Raw genomic sequence first — 13,271 nt, forward strand, 5'->3', positions numbered from 1 at the left:
GTACTGTCAAACTAGTCTATACTGGAACTAATGTATACTGTTACTACTGTTAAATACTTTGCAACCAGATGGCTGGTGCTGCTCTCTCAGGGAAGAAAAAAATTGAGCAGTTAGGTGCATATTATGGCATTGTGTACTGTATAGCTACTCCATATTGGACTACTGTATGCAGTTAGTACTGTCAAACTAGTCTATACTGGAACTACTTTATACTGTGACTACTGTTAAATACTTTGTATCCAGATGGCTAGTACTGCTCTCTCAGGGGAAAGAAAATATGTGCCATACTTACCTGTATCATACTGTACTTACAATACTACAGTACAGTACTATACCATACTACCTTCCTGATGCTTGCCCATTATGCGTGATCACAATGGGCAACACAGTCGCAATATGGTCAATATATTTATTGCATCGTTCCACAGTGAGTACATCGCGCCGAGCCACTGCCAGTCCCGTATTCTTGATTATACACGTCGTTGACAGGTGACAGCGGGACTACTACACCTGTAGTCAGCTGATGAGGCTGGAAATCGCTTAGGTACATGCAAGCTTGCTAGAATCTGTACGCGAAATCCGGCTCCGGCTGCAGGTTTCCGGGCGGGGACAGACAGCAAGAGTTGTCGGTCACCAGGTTTTCAGTGATGGTTGGACCGTTATTGGAAGCCGGTGCTGGTGCTGGCGCATTGCTTGCCTGTGACTGACGTTTCTTAGTTGGTTTTAATATGACCTTTCGCCTTTTGAAGTCTCCATGATCATAGATACGGGAAAAACCCGGTGATACACACCAATACCCTCCAATAACATTGGGATCAATACGAAAAAAACATGGATCGATACATAACTTTTTCCTTATTGCACGCTTCCACACATGAGCATCTGGTGAAAATTTTTAAAAGTCATAGTTTTCGATAAAATACTGATAAATTTGAACAACTGTTGCCATCTTATCATCTGTTGCATTAATCGCGGCCCATATTAAATAAGCGTACGTTCTGTCGGGTTTTTGGAACACGGACTGCAGTTGTGCACTCATCTCGGAACTCTCAGGACAATAGAACACCAGACACTGCGCGTTTAGTTTTAATATGAAAAGCCTAAATTGATACATTATTGTAACTTCTTCAGTCCCAAGGCCAATTTACAAAGGACCACTGTGGTATTATTTTAAACACCTGCATGTCGACACATTACTGAAGCGCATGCGCATTACAATTCATGAATATCTGCCATCTGGCGGATACGCAAAGAATTGCAACCAATTAAATCCGAACCATTATCAATAAACACATCAATCGCGCATCAACCGCGGGTGTGAATGCAACATGAATGCGGTATGAATGCGGTCAGAATGCGGCATGAACGTGGTGAAGTGCGGTGAAGTGCGGTAAAGTGCGTGGCATTCGGAAAAAATCCCCGAAAAAAATCGGAGATGTTGGAGAATAAAAGGGGCCGCGGCTGTATTCATCTCCTGTCGTCATGGCGACTCAGATGCAGTGTAGGGAGGTAAGAAAACCCCACAGTGTAACACAAAGATCACCAACCTCTTGAGTATTAAAAAACTATATCTACAGAGTGTAACTAGTCGATAAACACTGATCAAAGTTGATGCTTCCTCATAGGTCACCACATATCATTATCAAAAATATAATAAACGTACAAAAAAAGTAATACACTCAGACATAGAATACTAGCTACCATCCAGAGCTTATACAGACAAGATATAACACCTAAAAACAAATAAACAACACAGACATAAGCCATAAATTACAAAACACAACATAGAAAACCAAACATAGACCAAAATTTGTCTTCAACAAAATTGCCAATTTACATAGATCCATAATTTAAACTTCCTTTGAGATATGCTAATAGGATATTCAAAGTATAGTAAGGAAGCCAGGGGAAATATTGTCCATGCGTATGATTGGCTACAGGTTTGAGCAGTTGAGGTCAAAAGTATGCTACGAGAGTGGAGTTTTCCAGCAATGGGTTTAGTTCAATTCTAGAGTTGCTTCACTAAATAGTAAAAGGTTGTGGGTTTTGATCCTGTTGATCCTGACACTAGTACTGTTCCACCTTCTTCACATGGGGCTTTAGGCTTGTCAGTAGAGGCCTTTTGAAAATCCTTGTAGGAGGTGTGGGATATGAAACAATTAAATATACTTTGCATATTTCCTTAGCATATCTCCCAGGTATCTAAGGTGTGCTCCTTCTTGAGCGCAAGTGTCTCCATCTGTTATTGGGAGGTAGGTCTCTCTCCGCCCCTCCAAATTTAGGGAATATGAACAAAACTAAATGTTCATGGTGTTGGATATCTTACCTGCAAATATGCCCATCCTTAGTAATCACAGTAAATAACTTGGCTGCTGTATCAGCAAATTGCAATGTATTTGCTTTTGGTATTTAGAATGTGTGTTTCCGTTTTTGCAGGGACCAGGAATTGTACCACAAATTCAGTCCATCAAGGGTCTTTTTGTAGGAGTTTGCTACTCATTTGCAAAATAGCTTATATTTTTTATATCTGCCTTGCAACATGATAAAGAATATGCTGTTATATAAAACAGTTTAAAAAGAAAAAAAAATGGGAAAATAAATAAAAGACATTGTTGCACATTAAGAAATAGTTTATATTGCATATGACAATGAAAGGAGTTACAAAATAATCTGCAAACTTCGCAATTTCAGAAATAGGGACCCAATTATCACTGTGATTCTTAAAATATACATTCAAATTGGCACCTTCAGTTAACCCAGAACTGGCTGTTGCATTTTTACATCTTATTGTGTTATCCGTATTGAACAAAAATGTAGGTTAGCTTGTTATCAGCTGAATATATTCTAAAAATAATGAAAGTCTGGAGGCTATAAAATAAATGACAGCGCCCAATTTAATGGCTTACACAGCTACTATGGTTGTGAATTCAAGTGGTTATCGCTGCAAAAAACTCAGTGTAAATTTTCTTAGCCAGCATTTCCGGTTGTTAAAAAGGAATACTAAATAAAGAAAGAACGAAAAAAACAGATATAACAAATTTAGTCAGACTCATGACTATTTATTTTTTAACAACATTTTTTAAATCTAAGGCACAGTGAAACAAAATAATTATATTCTTTTTAAAATTGAAGAATATTTGTGTAACCCACCCTGCCTGGCTCCTAGAAAGTTTACATCAGATAGTCTCTAGATTTTGCTTGTACAGGGTTGGCCTGCGCAGGCTGGGCTTGTATGCAGATGGAAATGATGGGGGTCAGCAACTTCCTAGTTATGAAATCAGACATAATTTATTAACAGTCTGTACATGTACAATATCTTCCCAAAATACATACAGAACATGTATTCCTAGGGAGGAGCTTTTCCTTTAACTGGGGTTTGTGTCTCACTGTTACATTCTTGAGTGACTCTCTCTTTGGGTCCACGCATCTCTTTATATCTCCAGGGTTCTAGCTTGGGCTACCCTTGCTCACTGTATCTGGGGGATTGTCGTCCCTGCACTCTGTCATGCATACCTTACACGTACACGCTTAGACAGAGGTGGCAGGAGGTGTCTCTTTAGCCATTGACTACACCTCATTCCCTTGGGATCCTTATCCAGGTACTGTATAGTGGGATTTATAAATGTTGATCCATCGGAGTCCCAGGGCTACAGTTGGGTTAACCCGTAAGGGACAAAGGCTTTCCCTATGGAAGCCTGTAATCTTCAATTCTATCATAGCCATAGACATAACTTCAGTGGGGCACTTCCCTGTCTACAAAACAACAAACAGGGATATATGTATGTACATATCTATCTTCTTACTGGGAACCTATTTACATCACTTAACTCTCAGACGTTTCCAACTGTCACTCCTCCCTCAAACCTAAGTTCCAGAACTTTCCCCTTTCCATTTATAGCCCAGTCTGATGTCACTGTCTCCATGCAGAAAAGGGTGGGGCGTAACTTATGTTGAGTCCCACCAGCACCAGAGAAAGGGGATGTGTGATCCCTGACAGTTAAAACCTTAAGGCCATAGTAATCCCAAGGGGGGGTTACATTTGTATAAATTATGTGTGAATCCTGCTTGCTATTGTGCAAATTACATATGGATTATGCAGTATGTGAGAGTTATGCAAAAATCTGACAGGATCCAGTTGTGTTTGTGGGAATTGCATGTGTCCTGTATTTGTTTGAAATCTGCATTCATCTGGCAATGATTGTGTAAAATATGCATACATATTGTAATGTTTATATAAATTACTCATGTACCCGGCAGAATCAGGTAGTATTTATGTAAATTATACATGGATCCAGCAGGGTCTGTGTAAATTTGGCACAGATCTTACAGGATCTGAAAAAGTTTATAAGAATTTTGTATTGATACGGCTGACCTGGTTTTTACCCACACCTGAAAATAAGTCACTATGTGCTACCCTCAGCTACTGACTTTATGCATTTCAATCCACAACCTGCAAAAAAAGCAAATTAGTGTTAGTTAGCAACATACATGTTAGTGTTGCAAACATATGAAATAATTAAGCCATTCAACCCCTACAGTAACCTACCAGTTTGGTAAAATAACTTAAAGCAGCCATTACCTCCACCCACGCCCCACCACCCCAAGTTTCTTAACACTTACCTGAACTAGGGGAAGGGTCACCCAGAGTTTATCTATGGTACCCTTACCTCTGTAAACTCTCCAGATATTTTATTTCTTGTATTTTTTGGACCAAAAAAAGTACAAATATGGCCGCAATGTCATAAACAGAAAGCCGGCACCTGATCAATCAACTTTTTTTGTGCACTTGTAAAGAGGTGGAAACCACGCATCAAGTCCTGTGGGGCTTGTGGTTCAAGTAAGTGAGAAAAAAAAGAAATCTCTCTGCCACTAGAAATGGGTGAATTTGGTTTGCGGATTTGGATCGGCCTCAGATCTATCAGTTCCTTTGGTCCATGGATCAGTCTCAAAAAGGCCAATCAGCAATTCCTTTTTTTTCCTTCAAAGACAGAGAGCAATCTGAAATCTGAGAGAGAGAGAGAGAGAGAGAGAGAGAGAGAGAGAGAGAGCAACCAAATGTAAAGATAACTATAGGTAAAAAAGGGGGTACATGCTTGCCACGCTTGGTTTTACCCCTCCCTCCTCAATCACCAGTCAGCAGGAAGAGACATGACCACCTCACCCCTCAATCACCCAAATCTTAAGTGCCATATTGATTGAACAATGAACTGCAAGAGGACACAATACCCACTTCCCTTTCAAATAAGTAATTTATTGACACTTAGAGAAATGGCTTGAGCAGATTTCCCCTTTAGCTTAATGCACATGCGTACAGCTACATGCTGTATACAGACACAATGTCAACACTGAAACAGGCACAGACATGGTGAAAGTAAATACACTACGCCTCTTTTAGTGTGGATACCCTGTGAAATAATTCATTTCAGTAATCCTCTCAGGTATAGCCAATGCCTGAGGTAAATATTATCAAGGTGTTCAACCATTGGGGTGGGGCTTTTGATGACCCATAGTACGGCTGCATGTTCATGTGAAGACATAGAAATTAACCAATTAAAATTTAGGGTGCAAAACATGAACAGTATAAAAGTGTGGTAATGCCCTGTGAGATTTAATTTACATTAAACTTGTTAAGTTGTACTTGAACTGAGCACTTTTTAAAAATGAAAAGAAGCACTGGATCCTATAGGACAAGAGCTGCAAGAGTTAACCTCACAACAAGGAGATTAGAAGAAATGGCTCCTATTAAAACACTTAAAAGGCATACCCCGTTAAAACTTGTGGGAAAAGCATGGCTACTGGAAAAGAGAACTTTGATGCAACAAATAGGAAACAGCCAAAAGTGAAGAATAACACCTCTGTGATCATACCTGTAAAGGCTCCAATTTGCCCCAACCATGCCACCCCATGTCCATATCATCTGGCTCAGATACTGTGCACCTGCTATGCCAAAGCAACGAGCTGTTATGTGGCTGGGACATGTCCTTGGAGAGCCATACAGTACCCAAAATTGACCAAGATGTTGCCTCAAGATCACCCCAAACTGTCCTGATTATAGATAGACCACAAGATGAGCAAATTGCAAGCCCTCCTGCAAGGCCTCAAATGGACTCCCTTTAATTTCAGGCACACCCCTCAGTAGCGGCACACCTATAGAGATGGGCACATTTTTGGGGCGGATGTGGATTCACCTCGCATTGCGGTTCCTATCCTCTGCGGTTCAGTTTAAAAAAGGGCAATCCATCACTGACAATCCATGCAACGGATTAATAATGTATACCAAAAACCATGATCTGTGGATGACGAGGAGGCGCTGAGGAGTTTAAATTAAAGGCGCATTCCCCAAGACTATTTTTAATATTAATGGGTACTTATAAGTGTCTACTAAGATTTGTATCTTTTGAAATGCTTATCTGCTATGAGACATTTGGGTAATCTCCAGTTATGGCTGACATGAGTCATAGCATCTAATTACTACCTAGTTTTAATACACGCTATTGGAGCTGGAATTACTGCGTTAGGCTGGTTGCTGGCAACGCACAATGCAGGGTTAATTATATCTTTGGCTAGCCTGCAGTTACTTACTTATTCTTACCCTGTGTCATAAAGTATGAGAATTCACGAACCCCCATACCATTATCCACATCATTATCTTAGTGCTAAAACAAGCAATTTGGCATCATATAGTAGTCCTATTTGAATGTTGAACATTTTATAGCAGTGGTGTTCCAAACAAGAGAGCCCCTTAACTGCCGGCTGTGCTGTACCAGGCAGGCCGTGCTACACCCGTTCCTAACATCTCTCAGAATTAACAATTTTCACATGGCAGCTATTCACCAATTACATAACGTCCATGTTGTACTGTATGTACAAAGAAAGACAGCCAGCGCCTGCAATATGTTCAATACACATGAAAATGTATGTATGCTTAATTTTGATAAAAGAGACCCATACAGCTCTGAGTTCTGATGTTTTATTTTTAAAATTACATAATTTGAGAGAGCGATTGCTAACTCTCACTTTCCCTTCCAATCTCAGGGCACTAGAGGTTGGATAGGTGGCAGAGGATAATGGTTTTAAACTAGGTGTAGCAGTGAAACTAGGCAACATACATGTACAGTATGATTAACTCACTACTGTATGTCTAGCACACATACTCTAGTTAATTAGTAGTCACGTGTTTCCTAGATCAATGTAAGAATGTGCATAGCTTTTATTTGATTGTTGTCAAAAAAAATATGTGCTCACTGTAGACATTGTTACATTTTTTATTGCAAAAATTAATTTATTCCGGTTGTAATTTTTAGCGACGATCAATCTGCCGGCGGATTTTGAAAATTTGCTATGATGGATTAATCTGTCATACTTTTTCTTACATTACAACGACGGATTCAAAATTAACACAATCCGTGGAATGGATTTAGATTAATCTAACCAGGTTTCTTTTTTTTAAAGCCCTACAACAGAGCCACATAAAGGGATTTTAACTAATCCACACAGATTGAAGTTGAAACAATCCGCTTGAGGATTTTACCCAGCAGAATGGATTATGAAGTCTGGTCAATAGGGATGGGTAAATGGAGACAAGGATAAAGAAGCTGTGTTAATCAGATGGTCCATAAAGTCTGGTCGCTGGGACTCCTTGGCTCGAGAGAGGATGGCGTATGGGACCCGCAAAGAGAGAGGGCCCTAACCAAACACTCCATTTGTAGGGCTAACACCAGCCTGAAGTAGGTGATAAATAAAATTGCACTATTTCTGGCATTTATCACGTTATGTATAAAATGATAATGCCAACACATGCAGTATTATGACTAGTTTTTAATGAATTCAATATTTTTAACGCACTTTTTTGCCAATAACACCACATTTTTAAGATACCGCCGCTGGTTGTTCCCATCCATTAGTGTATAAATGACATATTGAAAAAAGCAGGGGAAATAAATAAGCAAGATCTTTTGGATAAAGGCACTAAAATTCTGCAAAAGAGAAATCAAGTTGACAAGAGAGACTGTAATGCTTGGCCTGCCCACAAACCAGACGAGACCCCGGTACTGAGGTGGAACGGAAGAACACCTCGCACCTATCAGCAAGCGGGGGCACGACCGGGGTGTGGTAAGTAGTGAAGCTGGTCTGGGGACAGAAATAGGTGTAATTAGGTACTTGCCAAATCCGGCGTAGAATGGTCGAGTCCATAAGCCAATGGTCAAGGAGTAGAGATGGTTGCGTCGTAGAGAGTTCGTAAGCCAAGGTCGTGGAGGTGAGAGAGCTGCGTCGTCGAAGGTCCGTTTGTCAAGTCCAAGGGATATAGAAGACAGCGTGGAGGAGAGTCTGTAAGCCAGGTCCGGGGGGGTCCAGAAAGCAGCGTGGTCGAGTATCCAAAGCCAAGGTCAAAATCCAGGGAGGTCAGCAGAGAATCCGGGGACCGGAACAGGGGCTGAAAAAACAAGAGAGCCAAGCAGAAGCAGACAGCACCAAGGTTCAGTAGCTATGCAGAGCACTGGGAGAATGGGGAAACAGAGCTTAATAGTGGGCAGTAGCTTATCAGGGGAAGGGAGGAGCAGAGGTGCAGTCCAGGGATTCATCCTAACAGGGGAGAGGGACCTGGGGGCTGGCCAGGGTAGACTTGGGGCTGGGGAGAGCGCTAATGCGCAGGCCCGCAAGGAGGAGGCAGGACTACATTCAGGATGCCGGGTATGAATTGCCTGGGTCCACGCGCCCCTGTAAACGGTGACGCGCGCGACCCGGATGAGGGAGAGCAGCCGCAGGGGTGACGCCGACGGCAGATGAACACCGCCGGGGACTCAGGACGTTGGTAGAAGGTAAGGGAGCACCGAGAGCGGAGTTCGCCGCAGCGTGGGACCTTACAGTACCCCCCCCTTGAGGATCAGACTCCGGACGAACCATCCAAGGTCTGTGGGGGAATTTGTGGTGGACCGCGAAACCCAAGAACGTTCCTCAGGTCCGTAACCCTTCCAGTGAACCCAAAACTGGACCTTGTCTCTTTAGATGCGAGTGTCGATGATGGACTGAATTTCGAATTCCTGTTGTCCTGGTACAATAGCGGGAGAAGGTCGAAGTGAAGGATGAGAAAATTGCGCGCCTTGGATGAAAGGTTTTAAGAGCGAGACATGGAAGACGGGTGAAATCTTCATGGAGGGGGGCAGAAGGGGTTGGTAGGCCACAGGGTTAACTTGTCGCAGGATGGGGAAGAGGCCCAGGAACCTGGGAGACAATTTAGGGGTTGGAGCCTTCAATTTGATATTTTTAGAAGAGAGCCAGACCTTCTCTCCAGGTTCAAACTTATGAGCCTCCCAACGAAGCCGATCTGTCTGTCTCTTCTGCCTCAGGACTGATTCCTGTAAAGCCATTTGAATCCTCCTCCATGACTCCTGTAACGTGGTAACCCTAGCATCTGCTGCAGGCACTATAGACATTGGTAAATGCATACCAATAGTTTACGAAAAACGGTGATTCCTGAGTGGATTCATTCTTGAGAGAGTTGATAGCAAATTCATCCCAAGGAAGTAATTCTGCCCAATTATCCTGAGAGTCGGAAGAAAAACATCACAAATACTGTTCCAGGGACTGGTTCATGCGCTCGGTTCGCCCATTAGTTTGGGGGTGATAACCCGAAGAAAAAAGGAAAGTAATGCCTAGCCTCTGAGAAAACGCGTGCCAGAACTTTGAAACAAATTGAGTACCACGGTCAGAAATAATGGATGGAGGAACGCCATGAATATGGAAAAGTTCTTTCACGAAAATATCGGCCAGAGTGATCGAATTGGGTAAGCCCTTGAGGGGAACAAAATGGGCCTGCTTGGAGAATCTGTCGATGACCACTAGGATCATAGTCATTCCGTTAGAACGGGGTAGGTCCACGATTAAGTCCATGGCAATATGACTCCAAGGACGGTCCGGGACCGGGAGAGGTTGAAGTAGACAGAAGGCTTTTGACGGACCGATTTATTTTGGCCGCAGACTAGGCAAGAGGAGGTGAAATCTTGGATGTCTTTTACCATATTGGGCCACCAGAAAGTCTGCCGGATCAGATCCGTAGTCTTCTTGGTGCCGGGATAACCAGCTGATCTGGAGGAGTGTCCCCATTCCAGAATCTTATGGAGGAAACGTGGAGCTGCATAAAGACATCCATCAGGAACCTATAGCCCTTTGGGGACCTGTGATTGAGACTCCAAAATTTTATCCAAAATATCAAAAGAAGCAGCAGAGATAAACAGAGGGGGGAAAGGATATTTTAAGGAACCTCCTGCAACTTCTCCTCTGTGTCGAACTGACGAGACAATGCATCCGCCTTGATATTTTTAGTCCCAGGAATATAAGAAATGACAAAGTTAAATCTCGAGAAGAACAACGCTCATCGGGCCTGACGGGGACCAAGGCGACGAGCACCCTCAATGTAAGAAAGGTTCTTATGGTCCGTGAGGATCAGAATGCGTTCCTTGGTTCCTTCGAGAAGATGTCTCCATTCTTGCAACTCCCTATTCCCCACGTCGTAATTTCTCTCCGCCGGAGAGAATTTCTTAGAAAAAAAACGCAGGGGTGGAGTTTATCTTCGGGGGTGGTTCTTTGCGAGAGAACAGCACCGGCTCCCACGTCAGAGGCATCGACCTCAAGGATAAAGGGAGGGTGGGGACAGGGTGTCGCAAAATGGGGGCCGAGACAAAGGCCTTTTTGAGAGACTCAAAAGCACAACTGGCCTCCGTCAGCCAAGAGGTAGGATCGCCCCTTTTCTAGTAAGGGCAGTAATGGGTGCTACCAGAGTAGAGAAACCAGCGATGAATTTCCTATACAGTTGCAACCCCTTTTATTCTCCAACATCTCCGAATTTTTCCGGGATTTTTTTCCGAATGCCACGCACTTCACCGCACTTCACCACGTTCATGCCGCATTCTGACCGCATTTATACCGCATTCATGTTGCATTAACACCCGCGGTTGATGCGCGGTTGATGTGTTTATTGATAATGGTTCGGATTTAATTGGTTTCAATTCTTCGCGTATCCGCCAGATGGCAGATATTCATGAATTGTAATTCGCATGAACTTCAGTAATGTGTCGACTTGCAGGTGTTTAAAAAAAATACCACAGTGGTCCATTGTAAATTGCCTTTGGACTGAAGGAAGAAGTTAAAATAATGTATCAATTTAGGCTTTTCATATTAAAAAAAGACAAGCACACTTTCTGGTCTGGTTATTGTCCTGAGAGTCCCGCCATGAGTGCACAACTGCAGTCCGTGTTCCAAAAACCCGACAGAATGTACGCTTATTTAATATGGGCCGCGATTAATGCAACAGATGATAAGATGGCAACAGTTGTTCAAATTTATCAGTATTTTATCGAAAACTATGACTTTTACAAATTTTCGCCAGATGCTCATGTGTTGAAGCATGCAATAAGGAAAAAGTTATGTAGCGATCCATGTTTTTTTCGTATTGATCCCGATTTTATTGGAGGGTATTGGTGTGTATCACTGGGTTTTTCCCGTATCTATGGTCATGAAGACGGCAAAAGGCGAAAGGTCGTGTTAAAACCAACTAAGAAACGTCAGTCGCTGGCAAGCAATGTGACAGCGACAGCGACAGCGCCAGATTCCAATAACGGTCCGACCATCAGTGAAAACCTGGTGACTTGCAACCCTTGCTGTCTGTCCCCGCCCGGATACCCGCAGCCTGAGCCGGATTTCGCATACAGTTTCGAGCAAGCTTGCATGTACCTAAGCGATTTCCAGCCTCATCAGCTGACTACGACTACAGGTGTAGTAGTCCCACTGTCACCTGTCAACGACGTGTATTATCAAGAATACGGGACTGGCAGTGGCTCGACGCCAACTGATTGGGAAAGTCTATGGTGAGTAATGTTGCCGTATTTTATTCTGTTTTTTTTTATTTTGAAAATATCAATATCAGTGCGATTCAAAAGTCAAGCGATTCTCCTGTAAGCAATATCATTGGCTGAGCGGCTTCTACAGTAGATACTGCACAATTGGTGAAAAGCTAGGCGCATGCGCATTGGAACCTTCTTGAAACGCATACTGTATGCGTGTCATCACATCGACGGTAGGCGCATGTGAACAGGAGACACCCCCCGAGAAAATTATTGGTGGGACTGACTGTGGGAACTTCTTTAGGGGGACTGACTGACTGACCATCACAGTAAAACTTTTACTTTTATTTTGTTCCTCAGAAAAGAAAATTTTGTCATCTCATGCGGAAAACGGCAAATGGAGGGATTTCGATGGATAATATCGCTTTGTGTTACAATGCCTGCACATTGCTGAATCTGAGTAAAAAAAAACAAGTACCGGAGTCTACAGTTTAGTGGCCGTTATTATTGCGTAGGAAAGAATACCTGAAAAAGTATGCTGATGTTTACAGACTGTATACATTACTTTTTTTTATATATACTGTCTAATAAAACCCGAAAAAATAAAAAGTGTGCATTTATTCTACATGTACAGTATTATGTTAGTATGGTTTCTCCTTTATTAAAGTACAGCAAGTTAAACCATGTACAGCACAACAGTATGGTGTTATTAAAAAAAAATCTTTATTCAGGAAATTTAAAACATGCAACAACTCCTTTATTAAAGTACAACAAGTCAAAACATTTACAGAAAGATTTACAAAAAATAAACATCAGTTGAACAGTCACACAAATTCGATACCCACCAGATTGTCCTTCCAGGGCCGATGCCTTGTATGGAGCAAAATGCAATTAATGGAGTCACGAACGATTTTCATTAAAGGATCTGTTATTGAAAAATATCGCCGCAATTCCTCCACAATAGTCCTTCTTAAATTTTCAGGAAGCGCCCTTTTTTCGCGATTTCCTTCGTAGTTCACTTTGTAGACCCACCCGCAGTACACCAAGTAGGACACGTGGTGCTTAAAAATTAACATGCCATACTTCTGGGGTAAACCAGCACTCATCACCCTATACTTCTCCCTGAGTGCCAATGGCAGCTCGCGCAGGATGATGTTGGGCACCGTATCGATGCAAGCATATATAGGTTGGGTTATGGGAGTGGGTGTTCTTCTGTGAGCGGGTGTACTTGTGGCAGCGGTCGAGGGTAGGTTGTCTTGGAGGAAGCTTTCCTCCTGTCTTGGTGACCGTGTTGTCTCCTGGCGTGGTCTTGACAGGGTTTTCATGTTATCCTCCTCCTCAAGAGCATACATGTAACAAATAATTCTGGTGGAGGGGGTGCGCTTGGTGTTGGAAGGCGGTCGAAGGTCCCATTCATCACATCCATGCTAC

This window comes from Ascaphus truei, chromosome 5 (genome assembly GCF_040206685.1).
Source record: "Ascaphus truei isolate aAscTru1 chromosome 5, aAscTru1.hap1, whole genome shotgun sequence".
Classification (NCBI taxonomy): Eukaryota; Metazoa; Chordata; class Amphibia; order Anura; family Ascaphidae; genus Ascaphus; species Ascaphus truei.